We start from the raw sequence: 21,003 nt of genomic DNA, 5'->3' as shown, positions 1-21,003 counted from the left end.
GACTTCTTAATTTTGTTTAGAAAATTCTAATGCCTATAAGCTTCTCACATGAGCATCTTAAAACGATAGGCAGCAATCCAAAAGGCAACAGAGCAGATCAAAGCTCTGCACTCCTGCCACACCCAACAGTGGAAAATTGGATAATTACAAGAGGTGGAGGCTCCACAAATATCCAGCCTCAGTGATGGGAGAACCGACCACATAGAAATGAAGACCATTTGGAGTAGGCCATTCGGCTCTTTGAGCCTGTAGAAAGTGAGGACTGCAGATGCTGGAGATCAAAGTTGAGAGTGTGATGCTGGAAAAGCACAGCAGGTCAGGCAGCATCCAAGGAGCAGGAGAATCGATATTTCGGGCATAAGCCCTTCCTGAAGAAGGTAACCAAACAGGCGGATGAGGGTAAAGCCGTTGATGTGGTGTATATAGATTTCTGTAAGGTATTTGATAAGGTTCCGCAAAGTAGGCTACTGCAGAAATTACGGAGGCATGAGATTGAGGGTGATTTAGTGGTTTGGATCAGAAATTGGCTGGAGGAAAGAAAGCAGTTGATGGGAAATGTTCATCCTGGAATTCAGTTACTTGTGGTGTACCGCAATGATCTGTTTTTAATCCACTGCTGTTTGTCATTTTATAAACGACCTGGAAGAGAGTGTAGAAGGATGGATTAGTAAATTTGTGGACGACACGTGAGTCGATACATTTGTGGATAGTGTCGAAGGATATTGTAGGTTACAGAGAGACAAAGATAAGCTGCAGAGCTGGGCTGAGAGGTGGCAAATGGAGTTTAATGCAGAAAAGTGTGAGGCGATCCACTTTGGAAGGAGTAACATGAATACAGAATACTGGGTGAATGGTAAGATTCTTGGTAGTGTAGATGAGCAGAGAGTTCTCAGTGTCCATGTACATAGATCCCTCAAAGTTGCCACCCAGGTTGATAGGGTCGTTAAGAAGGCATACAGTGTGTTAGCTTTATTGGTAGAGGGATCGGGTTTTGGAACCATGAGCTCATTCTGCAGCTGTACAAAACTCTGGTGTGGCCGCACTTGGAGTATTGCATGCAATTGTGGTCACGGCATTATAGGAAGGATGTGGAAGCTTTGGAAAGGGTTCAGAAGAGATTTACTAGGATGTTGCCTAGTATGGAGGGAAGCTCTTGCAAGGAAAGGTTGAGGGACCTGAGGCTGTTTTCATTAGAGAGAAGAAGGTTGAGAGGTTACTTAGTTGAGACATATAAGAAAATCAGACAGTTAGATTGAGTGGACAGTGAGAGCCTTTTTCCTTGGATGGTGATGGCTAGCATGAGAGGTGATACATATAGGACAAACGTGAGAGATAGTTTCTTAACTCTGAGAGTAGTAGGTGCATGGAACACACTGCTTGCAACAGTTATAGACTCGCCCACTCTATGGGCATTTAAATGGTCATTGGATAAGCATATGGACGAGAATCGAATAGTGTAGGTTAGGTCGGCTTCAGATTGGTTTCATAGGTCAGTGCATGAGCGCTGAAGGGCCTGTACAGCGCCGTTATGTTCTATGAAGGAAGATCACTTTTTGGCTTAAATGCCAAAATGAGAGCTCCATTTAGGTCCTGTTTTATGCACCATTATCCGAATAAATCATACCAATATTTCCTTTCAGACCTCACACCTGAGAACACAAAGGAAAATGTGAAATTCTCCATTGATCTCCGTGCCAGTGATGGCCCCACCAATCAACACCCTCTTCTCAGGCTGCATACTCCCCTTTTCCCCAGTCTGTTCTGATGAGTGCAAACCAGACAGCTTCAATTTCTTGGCTCTTTTAGCAATGTTTTTTTCTAATATTTTTTAATGAGTTACAATGGAATGCTCAGTTCAAATTCTAACTGTTGAAAGTGGTTGGTGGCAATGATTTAACAAGATTGTTGATGTAGATTGTGGACTGCTAAGATGAAAAATGGGGGAGAGATTCATAAATATATTGGGTGCAGCAAGTTAGTTGTTAAAATGCATAAAAATTGTTTAGTTTGGATTGTGATTTTGAAAATACATCTTTTGATGATGATCTTTCCTGCTTTGGGACCATGGTATTACATATATGAGGATTATAAAATGATGTTGATAAAAGGGAGGATTAAATGGGGTCATGGCTCCAGGGGACAAAAAAATCTACCTCCGCTCCACTTTTATATGCTTTTCTGACCCATTCTGAATCCTGCCTGACAAGAGGTTTGGGTGGCTTTGTTGCTGAAGGTTGAGAGAGCCAAGGTTGCTTTGCTCACAAGTGACCAGCCTAAACAAAAAAGAGCCTAATCATCTCCTCTTCACATTCACTGGCATTACTTATCATTGAAGAATTGCTCACTGCATCCTGGGATTGATCATTGCCCAGAAACTGACTTGACTCCAAACCAAAAAATATAAACAAAAAATACTGGAGAAACTCAATAGATCTGGTAGCTTCTATGGAGAGAGAAAAATGGAGTTCGTATTTTGAGACGGTTACAAGTGTTTTCAGAACCATATGAATACAGTGGCTGCAAGAGCATGTCAGTTTGGAATAAAGATGCAAGATGTTCATGTCTTTCTCACAGGAGGATAGAATGTCAGATTTTATAAATAGTTATTATTTAAACTGTATTTCATTCGAGGTAGAATGTAAGCTTTAGAAGAGAGCTACTTAGCACTTGCTCCTGGATACAAAGTCTGTGGTGGAATAGGCTTCAAGGAGTAGTCCACAGAAAGCCATTATGGGATCAAGAGTGACAGCAAGAGAAGGTAGAGGCTACCGGTCTCTGTTGTTAACCACACAGAATGTAGGCCCAAAGTAGTTCTCAGATTGGAGAGTGCAACTTGTGAGGATGTAAGGATGTGGGGGTTGTGAGGCTTCGGGATTCACCCAGTTTTGACTGAGGGGAGGAATCTCTAGGGTAATCCTCAACATGGGAACCAGCTTGGAGATGTTAAGTTGCCAGACTGAGAAAGAAAGTAAGTTCAGTTATTTTAAAAGTTGGAATGGGAAAGACTTCTCTAGTTTAGAGTACTACTGAAATACTGCTTATGCAACTGCTTCTCGAGAGTTTGTTACGGTCATAATCTTAAAACTTGAAATCTTGCACTCACGGGAAATTTATTGATCATATCGGTCATAACAAGCTTAACTTTGTAACAGAAAATATTACAGAATGCAGCTGTATTAAGCTGTTGTACTCAACTATATATTCCCTGATTCTGCGATAATGTTACTTGAGGCTGAACTACATTGTGACAGTGCTACATGTCAAAGGAACTTCACTGGCTGTAAGCACACTGAATGCTCTTATGTTGGGAAAGATGATATATACATGGCAGTTGAGTTCTTTTAAAATGAAAAGAAATGATGCAAGTATCAATTTAAAAATTGGAATGCCGATGCAAATTAACTTCACATTCTTGTCACACAGAAAATGGGGTGGATTTCACCTCCGCAGAAGATTGGGTGAGGACTGGGTAAGATGCAAACATTTTGCACCCAGTCCCAATCCTCCCACTTTGGGGTTAATTGGAAGGGGAGCAAGTAGTCATCCCTGTTCTCAACATATTACAATTATGCTGGAAGCCTCAAGCTGTAACCTTGGTAGGTAGGATTTCTCTAGCCTTGATGAGAACAGATTCAATTCAAACCAATGTGCCATTATAGCACTGCTTATGGGTCTAGAGATGCAAGAGTGTGTCTTCTCAGCTTACTGAGCACACCTGGTTCTCTCGGATCGGATCTCCCCTCGGGACACATGGTTAGACCACCTACATCTTTCCAACAGTAGCTGCAAGCTGCTTTAACTGCAGCCTATTCCAGAGTTCATGCTTCTGCACTGGAAGCCAAGCTTGTTAATTGGCTGATTTCTGGGTAGAGAGCATGGTGCTGGAAAAGCACAGTAGGACAGGCAGCATTCCTGATGAAGGACTAATGCCCAAAATATCAATTCTCCTGCTCCTCGAATGCTGCCTGACCGGCTGTGCTTTTCCAGCACCATGCTCTCAACTCTGACCTCCAGCATCTGCTGTCCTCACTTTCGCCTTACTTCTGGGTGAACACTCTTGCAAAAAAGAAATTCATATACTATGGAGTTAAAACTCAAAAGCAGGCATACATCCTATCCCTCTCCTCACCGCTTTAGAGACTTTGAAAACTCAGACTTCCCAACACTAGGATTCATGTTCATCTTTGTACTTCTTACGTGCTCACTGTCTGTGCTTGCTTTCTACTCATTTCATGGAGTAAAATGTTTTCTTTTCAGAAATGCTTGCCTGCTTAGTGACATCTGCATCCCATGAAAGAATTTATAAAATGCAGATGTCACTGGCCAAGCAAGCATTATTGTCCATCTCTAATTGCCCTTAAGGAGGTGGTGGTGGTGGTGGTGGTGGTGATCTGCCTCCTGAACAGCTGCAGTCCATGTGGTGTAGGTACCTTCCTGCATTAATCCAGTGGCAAGACAACAAACTGCCATCTTTGTGCATTCAGTATAAAAGGCAACTTTATGTGAAATGAAATGTTTGATTAGTATTATTTAATGATTGCTGTGAATACAATTAGTTTCTTGCTGAATGATTAATGAATTATGAATCAAATTGAGTCGATACAGCTTTTTAAATGTGTAGGAATTTGCAGTTGGAAAACACCTTTTAAAGGGTAGTTCCAACTGATGAAATTACTAACATGACAGGTATGATGGGCCATTATAATTTATTTCTGTGGAGTAATTTTTTGTAGCTTTGCTTTCTGGTGCACACTACCCAATCTCCCAAGGCAATGCTGACAAGCTAATGGATTGTTTTATCAAGCAAGTATTATTGTATGACATAACACCCAAAGTCACTTTTAAATAGCAGTGTCCCTCTGAGCCCACTGAGACTGATTGTTGTAAATATGCCCTCACTGAAGTCAATTACAGGCTGCATGTGGTCAGAAACACAGCAATGAATTAGCGAACTGTCTAGCACATAAATTTGCAAGTGCGATAAATTTGACAGATGCACCTCACTAATTTATCTACACTAAAAATAGGTATTGGATGTATAGATTTCTGAAATTTTGAGGTCCAATATTGAGTTCTGTTTCAGATAAATTTTCAACAAGGAGAATCCTCCCTTTGCTTTGGAACATGGAATTTGCTTATGTTGTCATGAACAAAGCAGCAAAACTGAAGTGGATGTGACTGTTGATTTGTCTGAAAATAAAATTGCCTTCCAACTCTCTGTTGTGCCAGGCTGACCAGATCTAATCTTTAGTTTGCACTGAGTTTGCTGATATCAGTTGCAGTGATATTAAAGGTGGTAAAACTAGACTAGTGTGTCCTGGTAGAGCAGAACCCTGCATGTGGTAGCTGCAGCACAACATCCTCTCATGTTAAAAGGTTCCAAAGGCATATTCTTGCTCCAGGCTCCTCCTCATGTCCAAGCAAGGTAATCCCTCCAAGTGCCCTTCTCACTTTGGGGATGACCAGTAAAAGAGAAAAATCTTTCTCCATGTTCCAACTCCAAGGTGTGGAGGGATAAGAACCGTTCAGGTTGAATGCTCTTTGTTACTGCCCACAATTCCAACTGGAAAATACACAGATCAAATTGACCCTGAGTTAAGATGGTCTCTGTGGCTCTGACATCTTTACTCACCCAGAAATAACTTCTTGCTTTGACTTATCTCCTTATGGCACTTATTCTTGGTGGTTGTTTTACGGATATCAGCAACTCTCTGGTGCTTCCCAAAGTGGGCTGAATGATTTCCAGAATGAGCGTCATTCATTTTCACAGTGAGAGAGTTTGATGTGTGTTCAACAGAGAAAGGAGTGAAAATAAGTGGGAAATTTTGTCTCTGGCAAGTTTTCAACAAGAAGTGAGTTAGCAGTAAGTAAGTATGTGAACAATCTTTTGGGTAGGCATCCAGAGAAAATAAATTGGGAGAAACTACATTTTGCTAGGGGAATGATAAAGCTACATATCTTGTTGTCAACAAAAAATATTGCTAAAGGTGATCTTGGAAGCAGTTCAGGTGATTTAAGTATTGTCTCAGGGACACTCACATCGATGGAAGTGTCATATTCACAAATAAATGTCTTGATCAAGAAAAAGGGGAGAAAATTGTGGGGAGGGTGATGCACATTTTGCTCGAGAAACATCAAATGGGATGTCTGGCTTGAAAGAAAGGCAAGATTACTTGGGTTCTTTGTACTTGACTGTTTTTGCTCTTTTTAAAAAATTCATTCCTATTCCTTTGAGGCACACTGAAAAATATTCCATTCCTACTGAGACGTTTTCTTGGAGCACAGAGATATTTCTTCCAGAGCTATCTGAAATATTTATCACAAGTATACTGCATCATCCAAATGTGCAGTTGTTAAAATCACAGATAGCAGCAATTAATACCCCGATAATTAATTGTTTCAAAATCCTGGCTTATCCTGTGGTGCTCGTAAATGCACATGAGGCTGTAATAAAACTTCAAATCTTCCGTCCTGAGCATTTTATCAAGAATTGACAAGTATTCAAGGAAAACAAAGCCTTCTACCAGATTAGAGGGGTTAAAAATCTTCTGCATGTAAATGACATCCCAATATGAACCTCATTCTTATTCAAGTTAGTAACATTTATTAAAGTAGGCCATACATTATGAAATAAAGCCTTCTAAATAATATTACTGAGACTGCAATTGAAAATAAGATACTTTGATGATATTGACTTCAAACATAAATTAAGGCATTATTATCAGTTCTTTCATGTGTTTGCTTTCAGACTAGTAGTCTAACATTTTGACATTATTCCCCAAGTAATTACTTGATATATAGAAGTATTAAGATTACAATTACTTCATGTTTTTCTTTACAATTGGAATATTCAGTAAGTATCTGTTAACCTGAACAGCATTTATGGCTGTGTCAGAGTAGAATACATTTTGAGTGGAGTTTATGGGATGCACTTGTGCAAAATGAATTTCCCCAGTGATGATATTTCATAGCTGGTTGAGTTTGGTCATTGTTTTTGAGACGAGAAGCTGCATTTGATAACCAAAGCACTATTGATACTGTGCAATAATAGAACTTATAGTGTGAACTAAAAAGAGAAAATGCTGGAGAGACTCAGCAGACGTAACAGCATCTGTAGAGCAAAACACAGTTAATGTTTTGAGTCCCAAATAAGACCACAAGGAACAGGAGTAGGGTATTCGGCCTCTCAAACCTACTCCGCCATTCAGTAGGATCATGGCCGATCCGACATCTGTTATGTTTACTTTCCTGCTCTCTATTCTTATTAATCCTTGATTCTCCTACTGATCAATAATTTATATAATTTGCCTTAAATATGCACATGGACTTTGTTCCCACAGATCCCTGTGGCAAGGAGTTCCAAAGACACTCAACCCTCATGAGAAAAGAAATTTCTCCTTATCTCAGTGTTAAATTAGTGCCTATTTATTCTGAGGCTATACACTCTGCTTCTCGACGGATATTGAGAAGAAACAAATTTGAGTGTCACCGTGGCTCAATGGTTAGCACTGTTGCCTCACAGTGCCAGGGACCTGGGTTTGACCCCATTCTGCTTGCATTTCCTGCTAAATTGCCCATAGTGTTCAGGAATGCGGAGGCTAGGCATATTAGTCAGGGATATGTACAGTAATAGGATTAGGGAAGTGGGTTTGTGTGGGATACCCTTCGGAGGGTCAGTGTGAGCTTGTTGGGCCAAATGGCCTGTTTTCACACTGTAGGGATTCTATGAATTGCCAGACACTGTCGAGCCCCTTAAGAATCTTACATATTTCAATGAGATCACCTCTCATTCTTCTAAATGTCAATGAGTGGAGTCCAAACATTTTAGCTTTTTTGTCATAAGACAATCCTTCCATACCAGGGATCATTCTAATGAAACCTTTTCTGAACTACTCCAGTGAAACAATACCTTTCCTTAAATAAGGACTCCAGACGTGGTCTCACCCGCACTTTGTATAGTTGTAATAAGACTTCTCTACTCTTATATTCCAAATACATTCCAATATTCCTTTAGCCTTTCTGATTACCTGCTGTATCTTTGTGCTAGCTTTCTGTGTTTCATGCAAAACGGTCCCAAGTCCATTTGTGTTGTTACAGCTTTGTGCAGTTTTTCTATACTTAAATAATACTCAGTTCTTTTGTTCTCCCCTCCTGAATGAACAATTTCACATTTTCCCACATAATACTCCAGTTGCCAAAATTTTGCTGACTGACTTAACCTATCAATATCTCCCTATAAACTGTATTCCTCTCACAAACTGCCTTTCTACATACTTTTGATTTTTCAGAGCATAAATTATTCAATTTGCACTATCTGCAGCTTTTTTTTTGTTTTTATTTTTAGTAGAGTTTGAAATTTTGCCCGTTAGCATAACGTTTTAAGTGTAAATGGAAAAGCAAATTCTGCAGAAATACTGAAAAATTTTAAAAGTAGTAATCAAAGCCATAATGAAATATGTCTACACAAATATTAGAAAATGCTTTTTCAATAATGATTTCTCAGCTAAAAGGCACCCAGTGTTTAATAACCATATGGTTGGTAATTTAGGAAAATAACTTGTGTAGAAATTATTCTTGCATTGAATTAGTAACATATGAGAAAGGTTATGATGATTCTGGTACTCCTAGAATAAGCTTGTACATTATATAATTGCTGGCTTCAGGCCCAGCAACCACAAACTCATAACAATGAAATATAGGTGAATGTTGCTGTGACTGGTATGTGGATGGATTTTCATGCAGCACATCCTTCTGATAAGACCTCAGGGTCTAGAGATAGGACTTGGTGAAGATTTTTTTTTTAAATTATGGCTTCTTAGCATACAGCAGAACAAATGTCCATTTCCTGCTGTTTTATTGAGGCTTGCTAATTAGGTCAGAGTGCTGGAAGGAAGTGACAGCGCAGTTTCATTTCATCTACACTTAATTAGCTCGTGGAGAAAAAATTCACTTTAGCAGTTGGTTTGGATGGGGTGCGTGGGGGTTTGATGTGATGGATTGAAGTTAAAAGATCAAGAGTAATCTATCCAGTAGAAAGGAAATTAGGTAACACAAATTAATCTGTATTTGTGTTGCTTTAAAATTAGTTTTCATATTTGTTAAATGAAGATGGTAAAGCTTTCATTTGTTTGATATTTCAATATAGCTTACAATGATTGAAACATTTAATTCAGAAAAAATCATTCATAACAGTACCTCAGTAATGTAATAGGCTGTTTGAGTTATCCTGTTTAGCTTTGCAACTTTTTACCAAATTCATTGCTCCAAGAATGATTCAAAGGAATACTTAAATAGAATTTTTTTTTCAAAACACAGGGATTTACCACAATTGTTTACATATAACATATAATATCTAGCATCTAGAATTCTGTTTGTTCAGTAATTATCTTGTTTGCTGTGCCTTGTTGCTAAGTTCCTGCATTTGTCGCTATGTGATATTAGCAATTAGGTTCCACCTAGAAATACAATGTGCAAAGTATTTTTTTCTTCAGATTCTATTTGGTATTTGTGGTTATTTCAGTACAAATGAGGGGTAATATTTAAAGAACTACAATAATTTTAAAGAATGAATCTTCAGTATTTTTTTATGACTATAGTACCCAAGGTAGATCACAGGGACATTATAAAACAAAATTTGACACCATGCAATAGATGACCAAAACCATGTTCAAAGAGGTAGGTTTTGTGGGGTGTCTTAAAGGAAAAAAAGCAAAGTGATAGAGCTTCTAAAGAGCCTGGAATCAGAGGAGCATCAATATCTCAGGTTGTTGCTTTATTTTAAAATGTGCCAGAATGCTAAACAGCAGCAGTTTTTTAAAAAAAATGTCCATCACCAACCTCTCCAGCAACAGCTAAGAGGTTGTGCAGCCCCTTTGAGGTTCTTTTAATGTCTGTTGGTGAGCCAACGTGTTGACTTCCAGTTTCAGAAATCACTGGCGCGCGTGACTTTTGGAGGTCCACTCAGTAGAAACATATATCACGAGTATTCCTCACGAGCCCTCCTACCATCAGCCTCCAAACCATGCAAGCTGCTCTCTTAGAAGTAAAATGTAAAATTAAGAAGAGTTTGTACCATTATATTTTTTCCATTATAGTTTGACACTTATGGAAATAAGTATGCAAATGACGTTTTTGCCAAATTTTCACAAGGGAAGTGAGTTTGGAGCAAGTATGTGGGTTAGGGTGGGGGCAGGGTTTCTAGCTTTTATGTCCAGATGATCTTTTGAGCTCATCTTAGAAGCATGGGAATAACTTCTAATTATAAAGATGGTCTTTGACATTATTCCAAGGAACCATGCAAGATGTATTTATGGACAGAAACAAAGAGACTAGGCATACCATAGTATGATTTAACATGTTTATTGTTGCATGTTTTCCTCTTATGGCAATATGGCAGCTGCAACCATGTTGTGTTGTTGAGTGACCGGATGCAGTTTTATATATGGTTCTTCAAAGATGACACCTGTATCTTGGCTATACCAAGAGAAGGGTGAATGAAAAATGAGCCAAAATTGTCATTGAAGATGAGTTCTAAGAATACATTCATAGCCACTTATATGTTTATTTCAAATACATTGCGAAAAGTGCAATCGGATTTTGGTTTCAGAAGTGCAATGGTGTGATACCCTTTTTGCGAGATGCTGTTTGATATTATGGAGTTTAACATCTTGTAGTGTGCAACCTAAGTGCTGTACTAAAATGACTTAAAGACTTGAACTCTTTGGCAGTTTATATTCTCACTTTTAAGAATTTTCATCATTGCAAACTAACAAGTGCTGAAACTTTAACTTGCAAATATTAGAAACTTACTGTTCAGGACCAGGGCAAAAATAGCCTAGATGAGGAGCTCAGGATGGTTTCTTGGAACAGCATGTTTTGGTGTCAATCAGAAAGCTGGCTAAACTCAACATCAGCCCCATTAGATTGAAAGATAGTGAATGTAACTAGTTTATTCAGAAACAGAGGAAGGCAGAAAATACAGGCCAGTTAGATTAACATCTGTCAAGGAAAATATTAGAAGTCAATAGTAAAGTTATAGTGTAACAAGGTATGATTAATTCATCTCATTGTGAAGCTATCTCCTAGATAGCAGCGATCATAATATGATTGAATTTTACATGGCTTGGGGAGAGAGAGAAATATATCCGAGGCTTTTTTTTAGAAATAATTGAATTAGGATGATTGAGGCCATGATAGCAGAACTAGCTAAAGTGAATTAACAAATTTATAAATGAATGGAGATGTAGTGACAGACATTTAAAAGAATATTTTAGAATGCACAGAATAGATATATTCCAAACAAGTTGATGCATTGGTTTTAATTTTTCAAAGCTCCCTTGATTTTTGGATGGCCCCAATAGAATTAAAGATAGTGAATCTAGCTAGTTTATTCAAAAACGGAGGAAGGCAGCAACTACAGGCCAGTTAGATTAACATCTGTCAAAGAAAATATTAGAAGTCAATAATATAGCTATAGCAGGGCACTTAGATATGTTCAAGCTAATCAAGCAGAGTCACTATGGTTCTATGGAAGTGAAATCATGTTTGAATAATCCATTGAACATGCTTGAGGGGGTAACACATGCTGTAGATAAAGGGAAAATGGTGGATATACTGTATTTAGATTTCTAGAAGGCAACTGATAAAGTACCACCTTAAGGTTATTGTTAAAAATAAAAGCTCATGGTGCAGGTGTAGAAGATAAGCATAGATGGAAAATTGGTGAGCCAACAGGAAGCAGAGAGTAGGTACAGATTGGTCTTCTTCAGGTGGGTGAGATGTAATACATGATGTTCCACAGGGATCAATGCTGGAACCTCAACTGGTTACAATTTATAGAAATGACTGAGTTGGATGAAAGGACAGAACGAACGCTTAATTTGCTAATGACACAAAGATAGGAAGATACGTTGTGAAGAGGAAGCAAAGAGATTCCGAAAAGTTGTAGATAAAGTGAGTGGGCAAAGATCTGACAACTAAAAGCATATGAAAAATGTGAAATTATTCATTTTAGTAGAAAGAAGAAAAAAAGAGTACATTATTTAAATGGTGCAGAATTCTAAAATGGATAGGGATCTTGGTATGCTTAAGCTCAAAAGTTTAGTATGGACTTGCAACCAGTAATTTGGAAAACTAGTCAAAAGTTATCATTTGTGACGATGGACATTAAATTTAATAAGAAGGTTATGCTTCATCAGTACAGGGCACTGGTGATACCAGATCTGGAGTACTGTGCATAGTATCAGCTGCTTCAAGATAAATGCATTAGAAGTTCAGAAAGGTTCTTTCTGGAATTTATTTCTGGAATGAGTGATTTGTGTTATGAGGCAGAGTTGAACAGGCTGGACTTGTATCCACTGGAGGTGACTTTATTAAAAGGTATAAGATCCTGCGGGGTATCGGTAGAATACATGTGGAGCAAATGATTCCTCTGAGAGAATCTCGAAATCGGGGTTTCTGTTTAAAGGTCAAGGGTTGCCCATTGAAAACAGTTGTTAGGTGAACTTTTTTATCTCTCACAGAAAGTTAGGAATCAGTGGCGCTCTCTCCCTGAAATGGTGGTGAAGTAGAATGTCGTTGAATATTTTCAATGCAGCAGTGGATAGATTTTTGTGGAGCAAGGAGGTGAAAGGTTCTGGGGAGTAAGCAGACATGGGGATTTGACATTACAATCAGACCAGCCATGATCTTATTAAATGGCATAGTAGGCTTGAGGAGTTGAATGGTCTACTCCTCCTCATTGCTTATATGTAAGACTGTACAAGTTCCATTGATCTGTCCTGGTGGATAAAACATTACTCAGACAATATAACAGGAATAAAACAGAAAATGCAACAAACATTCTGGGTCGATCAGTGTCTATGGAGTGAGGAACAGAGATTATGTTTGACCATTGACCTTTTATCAGATCTGGAAGGAGTTAGATCTTCAGTGTCTCAGTGAGTACAAAGCCAGGGAAAGCAGCGGAGAGGAAAAATCAAATGGAGAAGGTCTGTGATTGGGAAGGAAAATACTCATAAAATCATGAAAGGGATGATCAGGCAAGGAAACGGGAAAGTAATGGAGCAAGAAACAAAGAATGACCCAGAGAAGGTATATGTTGTTTGAGAAGGACCATTATTTGCACACATCTGAAAAAATGGAAACAGTGGCTATGACATAAATCTGTTAACTCAGCTTTAAGGCTGGAAAGCTGTAAAGTGCTATTGTCCTTCCTATTGAAGAAAGTACATGAAACTGTCAGTATAGCAGGTCATTCTTGTATAAAATGGATGGAAGGATCTTGTCATCTGCTCCTTTCAGAAACACTTTATCTCTTTTATCACTCTGTCTTTGAATAGCTTACATTTAGCATATGGCAGAAGTTTCATTTGAAAGACAACATTATTCCCTTACTGAAAGATACCATCTCAAACAAAAATCTAAAAAATTCATGGCAGGCCTAAAGCTACTGCTAATATCACTTTTGAAAAATTTGTAAGCTTTGGTTTATTTAAACATTTTAAAGTTTTAAGATTTTTTAATATTTTCAGTTATTACATTCACTAGTCTAGTTCTTTCATATTTTGTACCGACTTCTTAAAGCAATTTTTCTGTGGGTTTTAAAATGAAGAAGTTGTTTATGATACCTTGCAATAAATAAATAATATTGAGTTTTGCTGATTATTGCATGTTTTCCCTATAGCAGATTAGTTGAATGTTTTCTGCAGCTGAATATTATAAGAGACATCATTTTAAAAATGAAGAATTTTAATACTCTGTATTTTTTTTCTCTTTACATGTTAGATGCAGTTAGTTTCAAGATTGGTTCTATCCCACGCTCCAACTACATTGTGCCCTTGTGTTAGCAAGATCCAGATGCTTTTAAAGCCTGGATTTGGAAAGGGTAATTAAGAGAAAAGTTATCACTGATCACCATTATCAGGAAATCAATCTGATGGTAAATTTGTGGGCAACATCTCACAGAAATGAATAAGCAATTACAAGATTTGTGTCTGTATGTCCCACCATATCAAACAGTATGTCCCTTCAGCTGTTAGCAACCGGCAGAATATTGACTGTACCCAAGCAGCCAATGCCTGTAAAACATAGTTAATAATATCCAACTTTAGATGTGATTCCTTGATTAATAACTCTTGCTAAATAATCTGTATTGTGCTACAAATTGCCCTAAAAAATGATCATTTGGATTCTCAGTATGGTTCAGTTATGTGTGTTAGAAGACTGTTGTCGATATAACTCCATAGAGGCCAGTATCATTTCATCAAGATACCCTTTATTTACATATACACAGTACTTTACACTGGTCCGACTTCCTCAGAACCTGCTCTCAGTGAACAGAACCTCTAACATTCCTGTTTATAATCTGTCAGCCAGGGCTCCCGGATTGTTCCAAGTTGACAGCTCCAATCAGGGAACTCATAATCTGAGGCCCACCTGGCTAACCTCACTCCAGTCACTACACTTGTATTCACAAATGGGGCACTCTCCTTTGCAAGCAATAAGAACACTCCGAGTATCGTGTTTATTCGACTAAACGAAGCTTGGAGAGCAGCCATTTCTGGTGCATTCCTCATTGACCAATCAGAGTAATGTGCTTTAAGCTAAACAATAGCTTGGGATTAACTGTCTCCTGGTGCATTCTCTACAGCAACATTTCTTACCAGCCAGCACTTCTTGCCTTCTCATGCAGTATAAAGTATGATTATCTTTGAAATTTGGTATTGTTGCAATCCTGCCCTAATGAGATGAAAGCTTTGAGCAGTATCCTTCATGATTCAACATTAGTCACGTTCTGTATCACCAAGCAGCTAATTCCATCTTCTTTCTCTTATTTTGGCTTATGTAAATGATGTTGGCATTGAATTAAATTGTCTCCCTTTCTCTTGGTATAGACATAAAATATCTCACAATGTTTCAATCTGATTGGTTAAGGCAAAACATTGTTGCTTTCCCTGTTCATTCAAGGCACAGATGAAATCCCCTGTTGGTGGCGTCATGCTGCTTTGACTCTCAAATTACTAGAAGGTTGAGTTATAAAGTCTGCAAAGTCTATGCTCAGCTATAGGCGCACTGAAAGGCAAGTGCTGTTCTTTCACTGTTGAGCACAAAATCTGTATGTTTATATTATGTGATTCAAATTTGACTACTTGTGATGACTCAGAATCACACCTCTGTATATGGCATAATGAAACTGCAGGGCTGTCTTAAATCAAAAATGTAAAAATTACTGACTATGTTCTGCAGTACATTTTTTAAACAAAACTACAGTAAAGAACCCTTACAAAAATATTTTTATCATATCTTGGGAAACATTTTTAATTTTCATTTAAATTGTTAAATTATAATAATACCCTTTTTGAAGACTTTTAAATTATAAGATCAAATGCATGACAGGTTTTAGTTCCATTTTGATTCTTTTTTTTTACCGTCCCATTGAACCCTCTATAATTTAGCTTGGTTCTCGATTGTATTTTGAAGTTGAAATCTGAGATAAGCATCCGTTTTCAACTTTATCATCATTTCTAACACTTTGTCATTTGGGGAGATCTGAATTATTTTACCTCGCCTTTCCCTTTCAAGGGAATATACCTTAACTGTTGGATCTGTTTCTTCCTTGAAGGTAGTCCATTGTTCAGCTACCATTTTCCTTATTCAATTTTTTTGTGAATATTTTATATTGGTGACCATAACTGTATTCCTCCCCCAGTAAGCAACATTCTCTCTTTATGGCTTTATCAAAACCTTTTCATAATTGTTGCCCTCAGGGAGGTCAACCTTCAGACTTCTTTTTTCAACAAGAAGTAAACCAGCCTGACAATACTTTCCTGAAATATACGTATCACAGATTTCTAGTATTATCCTTGTTAATGCTTCCTGCAACTTCTCCAGCACTTCTATATCCATTTTATTTTACGACAATCAGAACTGCAAGCAATACACAGTGTGGTCTAACCAAGGTTAGATAGAAGCTTAAAATGACTTGCCTGTAGCTTTAGTCCTTACCTTCAAGAGATAAATCCTAGTGCTTTGTTTGTTTATTTTTAGTAGCCTTGCTAACCTGTGGCACAAGTTTTAGTAATTTATGTGTTTGTACTACAAGATCCCTTTGTTCCTTTTCTTCACCAGATTTGCACATTGTAAGTAATACATGACCTATCCTACCCTTCCTACCAAAATGTGTTGCCTCACATTGATCTGTGGTAAGCATCATTTGAGGATTTTTTGCCTGCAAGTTTAGTAATGTTCTTCTGCAACTTGTTGCTTTACTGACTATGTCATCATAAAACGTTTTGTAATTGTTCTTACAACTCCCAAGAGTGTGCATGAACTACATTGCTACATAATTTTACGTTTGCCACAAAATCAGACAGAATGGGAAACAGTTTGGTTGGAAGTTTATTTTCTGTTTTACTTATGTAAGTTCTAATGTATCAGATTTAACCAATTCTGGAAATAATAACCATCCTGTGTCCCAAATGTGGTGTTGAGAGACTGCTCAAGATGCTTTTGTTGAATATTTTTATTATTATTGCCTTTCTACAGATGTGTAATTATTAACGATTGATCACATGACACTCTTTAAATGCACGTTCCAAATAAGGGTGTAATAAAAAAACAGTAGCTATTATTTTGATTAACATCTGCAGTATTTAGTAATATGATTGTGAATGAATGAAATCCTTTGCTATGTGTATATATATGAACTGATGAACATTTTCATTCGAGAAAAAATATTCTTCTTTCACCAAATTCTCACATCGTTCAAGAAAACTCCAGACAATCACGATTGTCATCTTCACATTAAAAAGGAAATGCATTCACACAAGGCCACTTTGTTCGTTCATTCATGTGATATGGGAGTCACTGTCTGGGTCATTTGTTACCTGATTGCCCTTGAGAAGGTCATTTTGAACTGCTTTTTTGAACTGCTGCAGTCCATGTCCAATGGGGAGGCCCACAATGCTGTTAGGGAGAGGGTTCCAGCAGTTTGACCCAGTGACAGTGAAGGAACAGCAATATATTTCCAAGTCAGGATGGTGAGTAACTTGGAGGGGAATTTGCAGGTGGCAGTTTTCCCATGTATCTGCTGCCCTTGTCTTTCGAGATAGAAAAGATTGTGGGTTTGGAAAATGTTGTCTGAGGATGTTTTGTGAATTTCTACAGTGTAACTTGTAAATCATACACACTGTTGCTACTGAAGTTGGACTGACGGGTCTGTTTCTTTGCTGTACATCTCTACGACTTGAAGTATGGTGGTTGAGGGAGTGATGCCAATCAAATGGGCTGCTTTGTTAGATGTAAAGCCATTTCAGTGTTTTTGGAGCAGCACTAATTCAGACAAGTGGGGATTGTTCCAACACTCTCTTGACTTGTGCCTTGTAGATGGTGGATGGAGTTTGGGGATTCAGGAGCTGAGTTACTCACTAGTCTCTGACCTGGTCTTGTAGCCACTGTATTTATATGGCTAGTCCAGTTTAGTTTCTTGTCAGTGGTAACCCTCAGGATGTTGATAGTGGTGGATTCAGTGATGGGAATGGCATTGAATGTCAAGGAGTGATGCTTAGATTCTCTCTTGTTTGAGATGGTCATTGCCTGCACTGTCATGGCATACATGTTCCTTGCTATTTCTGAGTCCAAACCTGGTTATTAGCAAGTTTTATAGCACAGGTTGAGGTTCTGGATGTAGGTTTGCTCGCTCAGTGAGCAAACCTACATCCAGAACCTGGATATTGCCCAGGTCTTGTTGCACTTGAACACTGACTGCTACAATATCTGACAAGTTGTGAATGATGCGAAACAAGGTGTAGTCATCACTGAACATCCCTGTTCTGACTTTAAAATGGAGGGCTGATCACTAGTGGCAATGTTTGGGCCTAGGACACTATCCTGAGGAACTCCTGCAGAGATGCACTAGAACTGAGATGTCTGACCTCCAACAACCACAACCATCTTCCTTTGTGCTGGCATGACTCCGATCAGCAGAGAGCTTTTGCCCTGATTGCCATTTGCTCCAGTTTTGCTAGGGTGGCTTGATTCTGTACTTGTTCAAATGGTGTCTTGTTGTCAAGGACAGTCACTCTTAGCTCGTGGGCAGCCTGGTGGCCCAATGGTTAGCACTGCTATCTCACAACGCCAGGGACCTGGGTTTGATTCCCAACTCTGGCGACTGTCTGTGTGGAGTTTGCACATTCTCCCTGTGCTGTGTCTACATGGGTTTCCTCCAGCTGCTCCAGTTTCCTCTCACAATCCAAAGTTGTGCATATCAGGTGAATTAGCCATGCTAAATTGCCATAGTGTTAGGTACATTAGCCAGGGGTAAATATACGGTTGGGGAATGGGTCAGTGTGGACTTGTTGGGATGAAGGGCCTGTTTTCATACTGTATCTAGTGTTGTCCATGTTTGACCCAAAGCTGTAATAAGATCAGGAGCTTGGTGGCCCTGGCAGAACCCAAACTAAACATCCATGAGAAGATTATTGTTGAGCAAGTGCTGCTTACTCACACTGTTGGTAGCACTTTACATTGTTGATGATTGAGAGTAGACTAGTCTTGGCTGAAATTGGATGTTGTCTGTTTTGTTTTGGGTTCAAGGCATACCTGAGCAATTTTCCACATTTTCTGATAGATGACAATGTTGTAGCTGTAGCAAACATGACATTCACCCTCACATTATGAGGCTTCTCTTTTTGTGTGGCCATCTGGCTGCAAATATCTTGGATGTAATTTGAATTCCTAAATTTACTGTACACAAAAGCATCATCAAATGTTTCCTTCTGCAATACTTCACTAGGTTAACTGTCATCCCTGACCACAAAATAATATTCGTCCCTTACTGTATAAGAGTATAAACTTTCTGAAACACATGATCTGGGTCACTTGTAAGAAAGAAAAAAGGAAGCTATGCAGCAACAGTGTTGCCCTAGTGCTCTACCAAAATCTATAAGGTCTATTGTCAATGTCCCTGCAAACTCTCTGATAAACCCTGACCCAGCCACTTCCCAGGGAATGTCAACAAACTATTCAAATGTATGTTCACAACATAGTTACCACCGCAATGCTCAAGTGCACATTTGCAGAAAAATCAGGTGAAGCACAGTAAACGATGATGTAACCTACAGTTGATACTGCGCAGCAGGTCCATTTCCAAAAGGTGAAGTTAACAATACTTTAGATGGAATCCCAAACTTGCATCCTTCAGTCGCTTGATTCAAGTGGCCTTTTTCAAAGAGGATTAGATTAGATTAGATTAGATTAGATTAGATTACTTACAGTGTGAAAACAGGCCCTTTGGCCCAACAAGTCCATACCCGACCTGCTGACGCGCACCCACCCAGACCCATTCCCCTACACTTACTCCTGCATCTAACACTATGGGCAATTTGCCATGGCCAGTTTACCTGACCTGCACATTTTTGGACTGTGGGAGGAAACCGGAGCACCCGGAGGAAACCCACGTAGATATGGGGAGAATGTGCAAACTCCACACAGTCTGTCGCCTGAGGCGGAAAATGAACCCGGGTCTCTGGCACTGTGAGGCAGCAGTGCTAACCACTATGCCACCGTGATGGTGCTTTATCATTTTAAACCTATTATTATTCATCCAAACATATAGGTGTGAGAATTTTACAGCTGAGACAGTGAGAAAGTGAACATTTATTTTTCGAATTTGGAGTATTACTGAAAATTTGAGGGATTAATCCAGATCAGCATTCAAATTACATTGGCTGTCTCTTTGTATATTGGAATAAAAACAGGATAATTCTATAAAGAATTGAAATGCCCGTGGAAATGTAACCAGTTCATCCCCACTTATGAATTATACCTCGTGGTGAGCCCTCTCTCATGACCTGAAATCCAGCAGTGCCACATACCATATCACTCATCGTGGCTTATTATTAACCTCTTCATTTGGATCCTTTTGATTCTTATTTATTTGGTTTAGAAAGGGAGGTAGGAATTGCTAAGTGGATTAAAGATATCACATGCACATCTCTGAAAGATGCAGCTGTGTGATCAGATTGGCATGAAGGTGTAAGCTACAGCCTTTCTGTAAACCTGAAGGCTTATCCCACTCTCCACTGTTGTCATATACCTGGGTAGCTTATGTGGGAGAGGCCTGCTGCTATTGAGCAGTGTGTGACTCAGTGAAGTACCCTTCTATTGCAGAGTGCTCATCATACAAGAACATAATGGTAAAGCTGTGTCACCCATACAGTGCACAGACAACACTCAGTTACAGGATAGCAGTAATTTGTAGTTACCTGGTTCATCACCTAACCTGTCTCCTCTCCACCTATACAGAAATTCAAGAGCTAGCAGGCTGAGAAAATAGTTACAATTTGTACAATTAAAAAAGTGATTTTTTCAAGAAAGGTTTTCTAAGTACACATTGCACCCACAGTGATGCTTGTCTTCATTCAGATGCAAAAAGAACTGGGCTGTAAAACATTATTTATGTGCAATAACTAATCATTGCATTATTCTGGTCGCTACTACTATTTCTGGAACATAAACTCAGCATTCAGTAACCTTCTATGTGTCTGTCAGGGTCAATGCTTGTAAAGGTGTTTTATAACTGTGTGTCTTTATTTCGTTCCTTGATGTGTACTTTGAGAAGTAATTGCTCTGCCCTCAGAAGGTTATTATTGCAGTTTGCACCTTTGTGATAGTCATGATGAATCTGACAACAGGAAAGCTCTTTGTGCACTCGCATTGTGACTTAGCGCTATTGTATTTCTTTTGGATTTAAAGAATATTTCTTTTATTCACCTGAACAAATCAACTAAGACATGTCAACAAATCAGGCTGATCTATTCTATCAGTGTGCTTGTAAACATTATAACATACATTGTTGATGGAGTTAGTAATGAGAACTAACATCTTGTCAAATTTTTAAAATAAGTTGTACCGCTTGAAAGGTATTTTATGTGCATGCTCTATTCCATGGTTTCTAAATAAATCATTGCGAATAGACAAGAATTAATCTGCTATGAGCCAGTT

At 38.6% G+C, this 21,003-nt stretch overlaps 1 protein-coding gene across 5 annotated transcripts in view; it reads left to right on the top strand.

The window, feature by feature from the left end:
- Window positions 1-21,003, top strand: part of pard3aa (par-3 family cell polarity regulator alpha, a) — an 858,224-nt gene that overhangs the window by 805,116 nt on the left and 32,105 nt on the right. The gene's annotated exons all lie outside the window — the stretch shown is intronic.

This window comes from Chiloscyllium plagiosum, unplaced genomic scaffold, assembly GCF_037043375.1.
Source record: "Chiloscyllium plagiosum isolate Xiang-an unplaced genomic scaffold, Cpla_swu_hap1 HiC_scaffold_5, whole genome shotgun sequence".
Lineage (NCBI taxonomy): Eukaryota > Metazoa > Chordata > Chondrichthyes > Orectolobiformes > Hemiscylliidae > Chiloscyllium > Chiloscyllium plagiosum.
The sequence above is the reverse complement of the archived record's forward strand: the minus strand, read 5'-3'. Positions and strand labels throughout refer to the sequence as shown.